The following is a 12,419-nucleotide window of genomic DNA, read 5'->3' as shown; positions in this document are numbered from 1 at the left end:
GAAACCCATGTTTGCCGTAAAAGGTGACTATGCTTGTCGTAAGACGCGACAAACGGGATCGGGTGGTTGGGCTGGCTGACTTGGTTGATGCATGTTATCGATCCCAATTGCGTGGATCGATGCTCATGATGTCAATCACTGGATTGTCTGGTCCAGACTCGATTATTTACAGACCGCCGTCATATAGCTGGAATATTGCTGAGTGCGGCGTTAGACAACAAACAAACAAACAAACAGACAAACAAAACACAATAGTTGGTCCATCACACATGCAGATGAAATAACAATAAATAATTTAACTTAAAGATTGTAGTTATAGCTACAAAAGAGGCAATTGCTGACGTGGATTCATTGCTTGAAATATGGAGCATGTTAGATTACTGGTAACGATTCGTGTTGAGAAGACATAAGAATATTGTCGGTAACTTGAGTCCGATCCATAAACTATTTACCAGGCCTAGGGATATATCGTCGTTGCGCTAACATCGCGGAAAGGGGACCACGCTTCGCAAATCGGTAATTGGGCTTCACGTACACCTGTATAACTCCTATACCTATCATAGAGTTACGATAGTCGTGTCAGGACGATCAATTTGAACATATAGGTTAAGGGTCCCTTCCACAATGCGATGTTAGCGTTATGCGTACGATTGTCGTAACTCCGATAATCAACAATAGATTTACGATGGTCATAACTGTAAGATCAATTTGAACATATAGGCTAAGGGTCCCTTCCACAATGCGATGTTAGCGTTATGCGTACGATTGTCGTAACTCCGATAATCAACAATAGATTTACGATGGTCATAACTGTAAGATCAATTTGAACATATAGGCTAAGGGTTCCGTTCTTAAAGGTATCTTAGCGATAATACTGTTGTAACTCCGTTTTTTAGCATAGATTTATGGATAGTCATATAATTACTATCAGTGTGTGCCAGTTGGACAATGCCTCTTTCCGGAACGAGATCTAAATGTCAAGACTGTTGGTTTAATATGGAGTCGATATAGTCGTAGCTTTAGAGTTTGCTTTTTGGTCAGGAGTTTTTTTATAATCCGAGTTGAACTCGGTATAACTTTGCGAGCAATGGCGAAATTTTATTCGTTGGACAGCTTGCGTTCGCTCTGAATAAATGTAGATGCATTACTTTATCAATTACAACTTTCATTCTGATATTTTACTGTAACATAGTTTTTGTTAATTTATTTATAATTGTGTGTAGATTACAGCGACAAAGCCTTTCCCACATCCATTAGAAATCTCTGCCAAAAGCAGTCGATTGAACGATTCCGACTATATCATGAGCATGTGTTTATAAATTACTATCAAACAGTGATGATATCAGGTGTTTGCGAAAAGGTAAGCGCATCCTGCCCCACCTGTGGCACCCGTCACAAACACATGCAAAAGCAAGTCAGTTGTTCAGCTGAAATAACACAGGAACATATGTTACAAGTCGAAAAGGGTATTGCATCGGACATCACTTTTGTTATTAATGTGTCAATTTTGGAAATGTCCTCCACATGTCTACCATAAAAGATTTTAAAAGCTTTACTGAGGTCATTATCTAGATAAGGCATCTTTTGAGACCCGTGAAGACCCGGGTTAGAATAGGTCATCAGCAACTCATGCTTGCCGTAAAAGGCGACTATCAGGATCGGGCAGTCTGGCTCGCTTACATGGTTGATGCATGTCATCGTATCCCAGTTGCGTGGATCGATCATCGGCTCATGATGTCAATCATTGGATTATTTACAGATCGCCGTCATATAGCTTGAGTATTGCTGACAAACAAACAAAATCTTTTGAGCAAGAGTCGTATGAGTGAGTGAGTATGGTTTTACGCCGCTTTTAGCAATATTCCAGCAATCTCACGTCGGGGTCAAAAGAAATGGGCTTCATACATTGTACCCATGTCGGGAATCGAACCTGGGTCTTCGGCGTGACGAGCGAACGCTTTAACCACTAGGCTACCCAACCGCCCAAAAATCGCTTGAAACACTGCAGTGAGAATGAACCATGACGGACGAGTGGTTTATTCTCCCTGCAGTGTTTTTTTTCGTACGATAAACAACGACCATGAGTCGATTATTTTTTATATAAGATATCAATATTATGTACAGCCTTTTCAAGGATTTTACTAAAATTTACAAGCTTTAAAACTATTTACCCGTATTTAAATAATGAATTCTCCCTGAATAGGATCCGACCTCGGCAATGTCGGACAAGTCCATTTTACGAACAGGTGGGTTAAGTATGGTATTTCCTGCATATTCTCATAATCCTAACGTCAATCATCTGTACCTTTTCTCTTCATACCGATTGTCATATCACTCCCACTTTTGGATGTGATCTTTCGGCCACTGTGTTTATCTGCGTAGCCCAACTACATCTATGGGGAACAACTTACTGGACACTGACCTCACAAAAATAACGTCATCCAAATATGACGTCATCAAGTTGCGAACGAATATTCGAATCTTCACAAATGACGTCTCGATAGAACAATGTTTTATCGTGAAATAAACCACGCTTCATTCTTCATTGTTCTTTGCGATTTATGACGTAGCTATTTTATATTGGTTATTGAGCGATATCAGATCATAAGTATCCCTTCCAAGTTTTGCGCTGCTTTCAGCAATATTCCAACAATATCATGGCGGCGGACACCACAAATTGGCTTCACACATTGTACCCATGTGGGGAATCGAACCCAGTCGAGAAAGCATTGACCGCTAAGCTACCCATCCGCCCTGAAATATTTTACAACCACTGCAGCCAATTTAAGGTCATGCCGTTACAACAATTATAGTCACTCGGCGTCAATCGGTATGTTCCGTACGTACCCGTCAAAGAAAAAACAATCGGAGACACATCGACCGTACAAAGGAAATCTGAAATTGGCATAATATGGAGATATAACAATGTCTGAGGTTATACTCCTTGTCATGATTCACTGACGGTCGCAATTGCCAATTTGATTTGGGTAACAAGCCTGGATCGTTCCCGTGTCGCTCTTAACAAATCGCCCTTCAGTTCCCATCCACGAAGACACCGCTTTTATCAATCCCAAATGTCAAGCAAAACATTATCAAACATAAAAATCGGGAGCCATCGATCACATTGCTACATGCATCAATAAAAAATTGCAGATGCATTATCTGAAGCGTTTCCCATTCTCGACCCACACGGAGCGATGAATACCGTTATTTTCACTTTTGTTTTGACGTCAAGACGCCGTTACGTTTGAATCTCTTTTGAACAATCGAGAATGAGCCTGTGAAGTGAAGCTCCCTGTCGTGAATCAATTGCGACATCCAGAGAATTCCAATTGTTATCTATGTTGTAGTATTGAAAACCGTACCCTCGCCTCAAACGAATGCACTTGATAACACACGAATGAACTAAAATAATAAATAATAAATTAAAGTATGTTTATATATTCAGTTCATGCTGTCATTTCATAATAGCTTTTTCTTGCTGCATCTAATGATTAATATTGATAGTTACATAACAGCTTTTGTTTGTGTTTATTTTGTTAAATGGGAGTGATAATTAGTAAATGAAGCGATTGAAGTCCTACTGATAATGTGTTGCCCCTTGACGGAGGAGACAGCCTCCGTGGTCTAGTGGTAAAGCGTCCGCCCGGAGAGCGAAAGGCCCGGGGTTCGATCCCCGGCCGCGTCATACCAAAAGTAGTTAAAAGATTGTACTTGTTGTTACCCTGTCTGGCGCTAGGCATTGAGGGGCTAAAACAAGGGGTATTCATGTTAAACTGCGGTATGGTATCTCAGCGTACTAGCACTATAAATCGCCATCAGTCCGGACTAGTACAATCAGCCACACACACACACACACACACACATGTGCATACACGTTGCTATATAACTGCCTGCAATAATCTTGGACGCGACATTAAACCCCATTTCACCTCACCTCCCCACCTTGAAGTAGGATGGCACCTATCATTGAACCGCATCTAAAGGGACCTGTACGATCACCGTCCTGTTCCACAAAGCGATCTTAGCGATACGATAAGTCGTAATCTCCATACTTGTGTATAGAAGACCTACTACAATCGTAGTACTAAGATGACTTTGTGGACCTAGGATCCAACGGCTTTGCCTTCGTAGGTCGATGCTAATAGTTTAGTAATGTAATGTGTGAAACGGGTCCCAATTTATAATAAAATATAGTTCACGCTGTGTGTTGCATCAATGCTCAATACCCCACCCAGATCTTGATGTAACTAACACCATGCAAGATCTGTAAGATCAACTCGATATATCCGAAATTATTTTTTTACTCATGGGTAAAGTGACACATCATGAGACATGAGACTTTGGCTACCACCGACACAGTACCCGAATGTCCGGCTGCAAGAATAGTATTCATATAAACATATCAGAATCCCCAATGTGAAAATATCGCAATCAGTTAATACTTTGTATCACAACAAATATTCATCAAAAAATTTAATAATTTCCAAGATATTATTTCCTTGTTCATTTATCGTGATATCTGGGATGAAGGGTAGACTGGCCCGTCCCAAATCCCCCGTCCTCTGTCCCCAGTCGGCCGTTCCCCGTCCTGTCTCTAGCCCCTGTACCCCAGCCCCTTGGCCAAGTCCCCAGATGAACCTGGCTGTACAAGAATACTTCTATTGAGAACTAAACTAAACACAGACCCGACTGGTTTATTCTCCCTGCAGTGTGTTATTCTACGATAAACAACGACCAAGAGTTGTTTTTTTCTTAAAAGAGATATCAACATTATGTAGATCCCTTTAATGATGATGATAAAATGTACAAACTTTAAAAATATTTATAATGTCGACTTTCTCAATAGAAACCGACCTCGGCAATGTCGGACAAGTCCATTTTATGCATAGATGGGAACTTTCCGCATATTCACACAATCCCAAAGTCGGTTATCTGTTCCTTTTCTCCCAACACCCAATGTCATAGCGCCCCCGCTTTTGGGTGCGATCGTTCGGCCATCGCGTTAATCTGCGTAGCCAACTTATATCAATGGGGAACAACTCACTAGACACTCCCCTCTCAAAAATAACGTCGTCCAATATATGACGTCATCAAGTTGCGAGTTCATACTCGAATCTCCAGAAATGACGTCACGATAGAGGAATGTTTAATCGTGAAATTAAACACACTTCGTTCTTCATTGTTCTTTGCGATTTATCGCGTAGCTATCTTTTTTTATGATGAAAACTGTTTTCTCTCCTTACGGCCCAACATGCAATTGTTGGATTGGAGAATAATCGGTCAATGCAAAGTCAGTTGCGTGTCTGACTTATTTTGTAGATTGGTTAATCCTGGAAACGAAATTTAGTTAAATACTCTCTCTTCCCAGCCATGAGAAGCAAGCCCTCAAACATGTCGGCTGAGCAGACCCAAAAGCTATCCGTCATCTTTGAAGAGTAAAACACATATTTCTAAGTTAATCTAGGGCGTCCTTTCTCTCTCTGTAAAACAACAATCCTGTTATTACACAACACCTGTAGACCCGTGAAGATCCGGGGTAGAATAGGTCTTCAGCAACCCATGCTTGCCATAAAAGGCGACTATGCTTGTCGTAAGAGGGACTAACGGGATCGGGTGGTCAGGCTCGCTGACTTGGTTGATGCATGTCATCGTATCCCAAATGTTTGGATCGATGCTCATGTTGTCAATCACTAGATTGTCTGGACAAGACTCGATTATTTACAGACCGCAGTCATTTAGCTGGAATATTGCTGAGTGCGGCGTTAAACAACAAACCAACCAACACAACACCTGTATTCCAAAACAACGCGTCATTTGTGTATTGTTTTCAGGTCCGTTTGAAGCAGGGATGTTTCAATGGCAATCATGAACTATCATGAATTATTTCTTATTTATTTCGTGATTTCAACATTCAACCCAATGCTTTCTATCGAAAATAAAATCTCCCAATACAGTGAATGGTTTTATGTTATTTTTTGCAATATTCCAGCAATATGACGGCGGGGACGCCAGAAATGGGAATCACATGTATCCTTGTTGGGAATCGAACCCGGTCCTTCAGCGTTACGCGCGAGAGCTTTAACCACTAGGCGACCCTATTGCCCATGTCGTAATACCCACGTCACCATGATCTAAACTACTCCCCAACAACGGACAAGACAGTACACGCATTCAACGACACGGTCTTTGACCTGCCGTCTTGACCTTGAGAGCAACGAGTACCGGAAATTGCAACAGCAGCAGGCACGAATACCAGTTTAAAGCGACCCGGCCTTCTGGATATCTTCAATGCTGAGGCAACAACAAGCGAATTATCTGCTCGTCGGTTGTCGATACGAAGTCTGTCAATGATTTGTGTTCTCTTAAGCGCTGACAATTATTTCTTCCAGTATATATCACAGCTAAATATTTGTCACTGATTAAAACGGATGTCTTAAAATCTTTCCTCTTTAATGCAATGGGAAAGGTTTTTGGGCACATCCGTTGAAAAGGAGATAATCATGAAACTTATCTGGTAAGAAAACCACTACAAAAAGCAGAAGCGCTCACTTAGGAAAAAGTTACAATGATATCATGTATCTGTTCGAAATTCCGTTTAGGTATGACAAAGTTTTGAAAACTGCTCAGTCACTGTACAATCGGAATGTTATTTATATTTGATCAGCATGTGTGTGATTTTACACTAACTGCACAAACACACGTTGAATATTATTACATGTTACACATTTGTATAAAATAGAGAATGAAAAGATGAGATGTGATCAAGCATTGAAATGTAACTCTATACTTGCTCTAGTTACTAGAATGTTCAAATACATACGTACGTTATTCCCAGTTGAATAATTAGAAACAATCTAAACAAAAAATTCGACGACGCGTAATTGAAAATGAAAACAATTTACAATCTACACATGTTGTTGTACTGATTGACGTTAACATGACAAAATATCAGTTTCGAAATGATAGTTTACGATCGTTTTACTGGAGTTATATGATAAATCCGGCGCCACAGTATTTGCCACAACATGTCATGATAGACAGTAATCCAGTTACGGGTACGGAAATAGTTCGGTATGTTATTATGAACATTATGAAATTGAAATCACAAAAGGTTTATATTTATGAAGAGGCTTTTCAGCCCACCATCATTAAAATTGTTTGAAACGAAAATAAAACTTATATGTATTTAGAAATGACATTATGTAGTACATCGCTACGGTTTGAAAGTCGTATTTCACATATTTCACAATATTATCATGAGATGATCTTTGAATTAGGATGAAATTTTAGGCAAATATCCTTACAGAAAATTTTTTCTCACAGCAAATCTGCTAGTGTCACAATATTGGTAATACAATTTTTAAATAAATTATTAGGCTACCCTCAAACTATAGCATCCGTCTTTTCACAAAATATAGACTGTCTTCTGTATGTGATGTTTCACAAAACATGACACAACAAATAACGCAAAGGGTTTTAGGATTTCTTTTTAAGATTACCACAGCTATAACGTTGGAAGTTGGTGTGGGACTTTATCATTGCACCTCGTAGATTACTGAATGAATGGGTGCACCGGGAGTCCCCAGTCCTGATAGTTCTAAGAGGAGGTATAGTCTACGGTCTCGGGTTTCCAAATTCAAACGTTTATTTGCAATCCAACAAAATAAGAGACGAAATAGAGGTAGTTTTTCAAAAACGAAATCATATGCACCATGTAATCCTCATAGATAGTGAAATATAAGCCACAAAATCCTTTCCATATTCAAAAGAAATCCCTGCACACGGAGTATAATTATAGACACGCATCAAGGTTCGCTCGGTCTTTCAAAGTGACAAAGACAGTGCCCTACCCTTCAGATCTACATCCACCCTTGCACACCCTATAACCGTCTGCATCCCATTCAGGAATAATCATGCAGACAGATATATATTTACTTAAGGGTAAAACATACTGCATAATTTTTCTTTCAGTATTTGAAGGGGCGGTCGGGTAGCCTAGTGGTTAAAGCGTTCGCTCGTCAAGCCAAAGACCCGGGTTCGATTCCCGACATGGGTACAATGTGTGAAGCCCATTTCTGGTGACCCCCGCCGTGATATTGCTGGAATATTGCTAAAAACGGCGTAAAACCATACTCATTCACTCATTATTTGATTATTCAAATTTTGAGTAACAATATAAAAATGAAAATCAAATGTGCGAAATTACAAATGTTTGCAAATCCAACGCCGCTCCGGTCTTTAAGATTAGATAAACTCAACTTTTAAAATTAGAACTTTGACATGTTTTAAAGTAAAAGCCGTGAATTCGTCAACCCAAATGAAAAAGTCGTGTTTGGTTTAAGTTAAGAAAAATAGCAAGCGCATTGCAATGTTTTGTGATAAAAGCGTTAAGTTGCAAATTGCCGATCCTACTTAGCAAGTTAAATATTATTTAAGATCTAAAGGCAGCCTGTTTTCTTATACTTTAATCTGCTCTAACCGAAGCTTTCTTTATCGACAAGTGTAAATAAGTCCTACCTGAACTGGCTCTGGCTGTTTCCAATACACTAGCTAGTACGTCCTGTCGTCCTCTTTCATAACGTGTGTTTTCAGAGAAGCTCCGCACCTCGACACTAATCAAAGCTCAATGCACGGTCAGTTCCCTACACACTTTGGGACGGCCGATGGATCAAATGCCGTTATATATCGGAACGGAAGTCGCTAAAGAGTCACGTGACTCGTTGGCGAGGGACGCTAAAAGCGTGCCTTCCGTCTTCCTTAAGCCTGTCGTAGTAATTGGCTTTCAATGGAGGGACTATTGATCAGAATGACGCTAGCATCCCCGGGTCCCCGCTGACAGAACCACATGCATCTGAAGGTGGGATGGTGGCAGGTCACTTCTGGGTCCAGATGACCATGTGATAGTCAAGATGCATGTCATGGACCTCTTCCTTGGATGACCTTTGGACCACGGAACATGTTTTTTGGAGGGGGGAGGGGGAGAATATTGAATAGTACTTGTTAAAATTTCAAGGCACAAACTTTGATAGAAGCTATTTTACTCAAGGCGACTTTATTAAGTACTTCCTAAAATGGATATAAAATTGACATGATTAGTGATCTGAGAGGACCTAGATGTTGGTTGGAATCAAATGCAATCATTTACATGATCAGATATTAGGATGCAAACTTTTTAAACGAGTTGGCCCCTTGGACAGATGGTGTGTCCAAATGAATTGTCCCCGAATCAATACTTATTTCATGCCATGTGACGATACGATGTGCTGCTACATTCATTTCACATCAAATCGTTTTTAGAACACATTACTCACTGACATGAGGGTGCACAATCTGCCCCCGCCCAACACGATCGTCGCTATATGGCTGAGTGAGTGAGTGAGTGAGCGGGTTTGGTTTTACGCCGCTTTTAGCAATATTCCAGCAATATCACGGCGGGGGACACCAGAAATGGGCTTCACACATTGTACCCATGTCGGGAATCGAACCCGGGTCTTCGGCGTGACGAGCGAACGCTTTAACCACTAGGCTACCCGACCGCCCCGCTATATGGCTGAAATAATGCTGATGCGACATTAAATTTTAACTCACTCACTCACCCACCCCGACATATCACTATTGGTGTGTTATTGCATGTTCTTTAACGCCGCATTCTGCAACATTCCATCTATATGATGGCTTGTAAATAATCAAGTATGGAAAGACAATCCCGTGGTTGATGTCATGAACACTGATCCGGGCTACGGGTCAGTCTATCAACCAACTCACCGAGCCTGACCACCCGATCCAACTGGTCATCTCTTGCCACTAGCATAGTTTTCTGTGTACTACCGACGTGGCAAGATTGTTGAAGTCCAATTTACTTGGCTAACGTCATGACCATAGGTATCCCGACCATCACAGAGGTAAATCTATATTGGAACTAGATTCACTAGTTTCACTCGTTCAAGTGACTATCACATTTTGTTTGTTCGTTGTATAACGCTGCGCTCAGCAATACAATATATATGGCGTGGGGTGGGATTAGCTCTAAGTATTACCCCTTGCCGTGTCTTGCGAAATTCTGTTTTCTGTGTATATAGTTTTTGGCCTTCGGTAAATGAAATAAATTTTGTCTTGTCCTGTCTATGACGGATGTTTGTAAAACATCGAGTTAGGGCCAGACAATCAAGTGATTAACATCATGAGCATTGGTCTGCTCAATTAGGGTATGATGACATGCATCAACTGAGTCAGCGAGTCTGACCACCCTATCCTGTTAATCGCGTCTTACGACAAGCATGGGTTATCGAAGATCAATTCTAACTCGGATCTTCACGGGGGTTTCCCATTACACGACACAATCGTGACGGCAGTCGTGACCCTTATATAAATATTTGCAACTGAATTGGATATCTTATTTATATTAACAACTCTCATAAAAGCTTCTCAAATTCGGCCATTATGTTGCACAAAATATATGTGGAGGGATTGATTTATTAGATTGATATCGTACAGTGTCACTACGCTAGTGCTGCCTGAGGTCGTATATAGGTAGCGGAATACCAGTGGACCAGAATACATTCCCACATTTGATTACAAACTTACGACTATCGTAATTCCCATTCTTCAGTTGAGATATTTACGACAACCGTAACAATTCCTATTCTTAAATTAATATATTACTGTAGTAATCCCCGTGCTTTATTCCAAAATTGCTGTTCCGAAATGCTGGAAAACAATTTTAAAAAACAGAAAAGACCTAGGCAGCAATACCCACAATTCAGTGACCGATGATGGGGGCACGGGTGGCCCAGTCGTCTAAGGCGCCGCGATTCGCTGTGCAGAGTTGCGTCCCTTGGACACGCCAAAAATCAGGAGTGTAGGTTCGAATCCCGGTTCGCCCCGATTATGTTTCTAGGTTTGTCAGCACCATACCCGTGCTCGTGGGTTTCACCGAAGTGGTAAACGTCTGAGGCCAGCATCACTTCGGGCTTTCCTCACTCATTAAGCTGACACGCCGTGATATAACTGGAATAATGTTAAAAGCGGCGTTAAACCCAACTCACTCACTCACTCATGCCTGATGGTGCGGACATGCGTTTTGGGATATCGGGTACATGCTTTACAACAGGACAGCCAGACTTATTATGTTCCTATGGAGACACCTGGTTTTATGGTATACGGGTCGATGTTAATGTGTTAGAAATCACATTTATTCATTTCAGGAAACAGAGTAGAGAAAAGGACATGCTTTGCCTGGAACACCGCTCTCAGCCGCGTCCGACGCAATCACGACCATCTCCAAGCCGTGCATATAAACTGAAAGTGTTCAGCAAACAGATTGTATTGGATATACATTTATGAATCAACATGCCCGCAAGATCCGCCAATTTGGCTATCTTGGAGGCTGGATAAGGCGTGCGTGCGAAGACGTCATTTTGGAATCCCGCGTATGAGACACGATGCAGACAGTGTGCTGTGTGAAGACCAGTAGCACACATTAGCAGTCGTGCCAGAACAAAGGAAGATCTCTCGGTAAATGTTGAAGTTCCTTTTGATAGCGCGATGTAAGAGATCGCAAATAGTTGGCTAGCCATTATCAGGAAAACATGGAAATTTATGTGTTAGGTAGTAAACAAGCGTTACATCATAAAACCGGTTTGCAGATAGAAAAGACCGGATGGCACGGATGTCCAAGGTGTGTCAGATTTTCGCTCTTGGTCATGAAATGCTGTGACCCTTGCCGATGCAAGGATCCGCTAGATTGGGTTCGAATCCCAGATTCTCCCCGATGCCTGGTCTGCTGGCACCATATACCAAGTAGGAATCTACTTCGGGCTTCTTACCTGTACAATGCTTGTCGTAAGAGGTAACTATGCTTGTCGTAAGAGGTGACTATGTTTGTCGTAAGAAGCGACTATGCTTGTCGTAAGAAGCGACTGACGGGATCGGGTGGTCAGGCTCGCCGACTTGGTTGATGCATGTCATCGTTTCCCAATTGCGTGCATCGATGCTCATGATGTCGATCACTAGAGTGTCTGGTCCAGGCTCGATTATTTACAGACCGCCGTCATATAGCTGGAAACAGACAACAAACAAACAACAATCTTACCTTACCTTCAGTCCTTTCACATGAATGTTATTGAGAGTATAGAAACTATATTCGTTACCACGATCATCATCTGCTTTGATAGTAACGTAAACTATTTCAATTCATCGATAAAACAAAATAGTATCATGGATAAATAAAACGTATTTTCCCCCGTCGGATGCCAGAATTCAAGGTAAAATAACCAAAAGCAATTTATCTTAGATCAACATTTCGTCTTCTTGCAGAGATTACCCAGGACGTTATTATTTCTGGGTACAGTCGGAATCAGATTTCATCAATGTTCCTGCGGATGATGTTGCCTCTCCTTTATAAACTGCCGGACAAA

General features: G+C 41.1%; 1 protein-coding gene across 1 annotated transcript in view; it reads right to left on the bottom strand.

Moving 5' to 3' along the window:
- Positions 1-8,641, bottom strand: part of LOC139452832 (synaptic vesicular amine transporter-like) — a 78,027-nt gene extending 69,386 nt beyond the window's left edge. The window contains exon 1 of the mRNA XM_071234457.1: positions 8,521-8,641. The gene's annotated coding sequence lies outside the window, so the exon portion shown is untranslated. The remainder of the gene's footprint in view (positions 1-8,520) is intronic.
- Between the last annotated feature and the right edge of the window lie 3,778 nt (positions 8,642-12,419).

This window comes from Haliotis cracherodii, unplaced genomic scaffold, assembly GCF_022045235.1.
Source record: "Haliotis cracherodii isolate W230 unplaced genomic scaffold, xgHalCrac1.p SCAF_9, whole genome shotgun sequence".
Classification (NCBI taxonomy): Eukaryota; Metazoa; Mollusca; class Gastropoda; order Lepetellida; family Haliotidae; genus Haliotis; species Haliotis cracherodii.
This window is presented reverse-complemented; position numbering and strand designations above follow the sequence as displayed.